At 66.3% G+C, this 4,370-nt stretch overlaps 1 long non-coding RNA gene across 1 annotated transcript; it reads right to left on the bottom strand.

Annotated features, from left to right (window-relative positions):
- Positions 1 to 3,411: 3,411 nt before the first annotated feature.
- Positions 3,412 to 4,364, bottom strand: LOC146590672 (uncharacterized). The gene is made up of 2 exons (XR_014896925.1): positions 4,096 to 4,364; positions 3,412 to 3,855 (listed from the first exon to the last, which is right to left on the bottom strand). It is a non-coding gene; the product is annotated as an uncharacterized LOC146590672 (long non-coding RNA).
- Positions 4,365 to 4,370: the final 6 nt, after the last annotated feature.

The following is a 4,370-nucleotide window of genomic DNA, read 5'->3' as shown; positions in this document are numbered from 1 at the left end:
GGGACGGGGACGGGGACGGGGACGGCTCGGGAGGCGCCGGGCTGTGACCTCAGCGCTCTGTGAGGCGAGAGCGCCGTTCTCAGCCGGGCCGGGGCCCGCGCCGCCCCAGCGACGCTCGCAGAGGGGCTTCCCGGCCCGAACAGCGCGCACCGCCAGCACGTCCCGCTCGCGGCGCCCGGATGAGCGCGGGCGGCACGGCGCCCAGCCACCTCCAACCCCAAAACGCGGACGGAGAACGCGCCTTGGACGCCCGGGGCTGGCGGAGGCTGCTCCGGCTCCGGCTCCCGCTCTGCCGGCCGGGAGAGCGGAGCCCACCGCGGGCTGCGGCGCTGGGGCGGCCCAACGCCGGGCACCCGCTGCTCCCCCCACCCCCCAAGCCCGCAGCAGGCACCCGCCGGCTCGGGCATACCAGCCCTCCGGGGCCAGCTCCGGCAGATTTCTGTCAAAGCCAGCTAACTTTTAAAGCTGACGTGGGGGGAAATAAATGCACGTATCCTGGAGAAACGAGTGCTGCCGCGTGGCAGGGCTCTGCGTGCCCACGTGAGCCCGTGGGACTTCCCGGAGTGGGGAGCAGAGTGGCAGTGCCAGGGCAGTGGGCGCCGTGCTGGGGGTGCCGTGGGTGTGCTTCCTCCACCGGAGCAGGGGACGGGAGGTGAAGGATGCGTGGGGAGGTGGAAACTGCGGCTGCAGTTTGGAGAAACAGATGAACAGTTCRGCATTAGCGTCCCGCAACAGCCGCTTCTGCCGCCCTCCCGTGGGGCGCTGCCTCCTCCTCCTCCTCCTCTGCAGCCCCCCGCAGCAGCGTGTTGTGGGGCTCGGGGCGCCCCGGCTGCTCTAGACCCCTTGCTTCCCTCCGTGGACCGTGCACCCCCCAGGCTGCTCCGCACGCCGGCCCTGGGCCGCTCCTGGCCGCGGAGGCTCGCACCAGCCCTGCTGCCCTCTGCCCTCCTGGAGAGGGACCCGGGCACCCCAGTTTGCCTCCTCCGCTCCCCGCTCACGGGACGCCCGGGCACAGAGGCCCCCACTCCCCACGGGCTCGCGGCACTGCTTGCTTTGGGCTGCTTCTGCCCGGCTCGGGGCCGGTTTGACCCTGAGTCTCCGGTCCCTGCTGCCTCCTGGTGCTCCTGCCCAACCCAGGTGTGGGTCAGGCCTGCCCCAGCCCTCAGGAGGGGTTTTTTTGCCCCCCACTTCCTCTCCCCACATTCAGCACCAGAGCCCTAGACGCTGCAGATGGGGACAGGAGCACAGCCTGACCCCAGTCCCCTCCTGCCCCAGAGATGGGCTCCGGCCCTGGCGCAGCACCTCGTCCCRACAGCACCCTCGGGCCCCCAGGGCCGGCAGGCTGCAAGCGCCAGGACCAGCACCCCTGGGGAGGCTGGGCCTCGCGTGCCCCTCTCCCAGCTGCAGGAAAGTGGTGCGGACCCTACCCTGGCAGGACGGCAGAGCCTACGCGCCCGGCGTGGGCACCCCCAGCCCGCGCGACCCTCTGCCTGCTGCTCTCCTAGATGCTCTTGCTCTCCGAGCCGGACAGGGGAAGCAGCGGTGCCGGGACCGGCTGGGCGACCCCACGAGATGCCGCAGGAAACGGGGCGGCTCGACGGCAGCCAAAGCAAACCCTGTGCCGCAGGACGGCTCCAGCTGCCCCCGAAGAAACGGGAGGTGGCCGAGAGGAAAGCCGTGCCGGCCGCCGTGCCCCGTGCCCTGGCCGCGGCGGGGGCCGCCAGGCGCTGCCGCGGGGGCCCAGTGCAGCCCCGCTCGCACCCGGCCGGGGGCTGCAGCCTGCAGCCCGCACTCGGCAGGAGCCTTGCAAGACTGCGCGTGCGGACGCCCGGCTCTGAGGCTGGCGGCACATTGCTCCCCTGCAACTTGTTGCCTCATTTACTGGGAAGGACACCTTTGTCCATGGTGAAAAGCCCGTTTTTTTCTCTTTACTCCACAATTTACTGAACAAATCAAGCTGTGTCTCACTTCCAGCCCCCTCTGCGCGTTGCTTGTAAAGCGTAAGAGCTATTTTCACCGCTGAATGATTCACCTGCCTGGCACCAGTTTGCCTTTCGCTTCGCAGCTGCCTCCTTCCCAGCGCCACGGTCCCCTCCGGCCCCGCGGCACCCTGACTCACCCCGTCCTCTGCAAACCTGTAACAGGGGGGAGCAACCTGAGCGGGAACAGCAGGAGGAACCGGTCTCGGCACATTTTTTCCCRGTGACGGCCACACATCAATGCTGGCTGCCCCAGGGCTGGTCCCTGAGTGGTGGACAGGAGGAGACGCGTCACTCCCACCTGGACCTGTGGCCCAGATCTCCAGGGATGCCTCCCACGGACCTGGGCATTTGCGGGTAAGCCGAGTGCTGTTGACACAGGGTAACGCCACGAGCCCTCATGGGAGGCACAAGCGCGGCAGGGATGCTGCTGTGGGCAGGGGCAGACCCTGCAGGCATCTCTCGAGGTTTGTTTCTAAGGCTCCTTACCAGGCATGGAGACTCTGTCCTGGCTTCAGTGTCACCCTTTTCCCCACTCCCCTTTTGCCCAGGGACTGGCATGCTTGGCCATGAGCAAAAAATCACTAAGTGGAGCTGGCTTTGCCTGTGTTCGTTTAATTGGAATAAAATGGTTGCCCCGCTGAGCAGCACGGCTCATGCCAAGGATGAGTCAGTCTCCGGGCTGATGATTTCACTGCTTTCCCAGCCCCAGGCTCCCCCTGCCAGCAGCAGGATGGCGGACAGGCAGCGGCAGGGTGCCCGTGCGGGGTGTCACCACCCGCATGCTGCGTCCCCGGCGCAGGGACTCGGGCACCGTGTGCTCTAGCGGACTCGGTGGCCTCCTGCAAGCTTTAGCGTGCAGAAACCATCCCAAACCCTCGCATTAGTAAGCAATGCCAATCGTCACAGACATCTCACATAGCAAAGACCTGAGCTAATTCCCTGGTCCTGCCTCTCGCCTCCCCGCCGGCGGCGCAGGGCAGGGGGTCAGGAAGGGCGGCAGAGGATGGCTGACGCTGGAGAAAGCAGCTCAGACACTGTGCCAGACCACAGGGAGCTGTGAGCAGAGCCAGCGCCGGCAGGGACCCAGCAGAGGCTGCAGAGATTYGTCCCCACGGCTCCTTAGGGACAGAGCTGAACATCCCCCCCCGTCCTCCTATACCGCCCTGGGACCCCCCAGCCCTACAGGATCGCAGGCTCAGGTGGAAACCATCCAGCAGGACACAGCGCTTTGGGGATATTGATAAACATTCACGTGGACGAAGCTAAGCCCTCATAACCGGTATCATCTGTGTGAGCTGAAGCCAGCAGCTATGTGCAAGTGCACAGGGTGTGTGCAACGGGTCCCCGGTGCAAACTGGCTTTCCGCAGCAGGAGCACCCRGGAGGCAAGGGGGGACCGCAAAGCAACCGTAGCCAAAACAGAGCTGGGATACAAACAACACCCAGTATCTTCAGTGAGCCAGACAGTGAGATAAACACGCTGAGAAAGGGGCCAGCAGCATGCTCCATAGACACTGGAAACTCCCTTTCAGCCCGAGGAAAGGGCGCAGGGGATGGCCTCACTCCGCACCGCTGCCATGGCCCTTCTCCCGGCTTCCCTGCCACCAGGCCTGTGTGCAGAGCTGGAGCTGGGCACAGCGAGGGACTGAGTCACCCTGCTGAGATACAGGAAGGAGGCAGAGGGCCAAGTCTGCTGCTCTGCCACCAAGGAGCAGCCTCGATGTGGCAGACCAGCCGTAGGAGAAAAACATCCCAAAATGGCTTCTCAGAGGTGCTGCTGGGGGACGGGGGGTCYCAGATACATGGGACGAGCCAAGGAAAGAACCCACAGTCCATCCAAGTGTGCTGTTTTCTCTCCTGTGTGATCAYGAGAGCTGTGCATTTAGAGAAGAAAAGCAGAAAGAAAGCACAAATCACAACCATGCTCCCTGTCCGGGCACGGAGGCCCCGTCCCCAGCCCTGGCCACCCCCTGTCACACGCAGCACAGCTYCTGCTGGAGCAGAGCACCCGCAGCCGGACGCTGCAGGACAGAGAGCTCTGCCTGCCCCCAGCTCCCACGCTGGCAGGCAGGCCRCAGTGAAAAGGGACCCCCTGCAGGACCCCTGCTACAGACCTGGCATGGCGACCCTCCGCAGGGACCCTCCACGGGACTGGGCACCCCGCACGGGCACCCTGCACGGGGACGGGGCACACTGCACAGGGACTCTCCATGGATACCAGGGACCCTGCGTGGGGACCCTGCGTGGGGACCCTGCGTGGGGACTGGGCACCCTGCATGGGCCCCCTGTAGGGGCACCGGGCTCCCTGCACGGGCTCCCTCCAGGGCACTCCCCGTGCCCGCCGCAGGTCGCCCGCAGCGGCCGGCACCGGGCTGCCGGGCCGCTCGCT

Source organism: Rhea americana, unplaced genomic scaffold (genome assembly GCF_003343005.1).
Source record: "Rhea americana isolate MKP2758 unplaced genomic scaffold, rheAme1 scaffold_4, whole genome shotgun sequence".
In the NCBI taxonomy this organism is placed as follows: Eukaryota; Metazoa; Chordata; class Aves; order Rheiformes; family Rheidae; genus Rhea; species Rhea americana.
The sequence above is the reverse complement of the archived record's forward strand: the minus strand, read 5'-3'. Positions and strand labels throughout refer to the sequence as shown.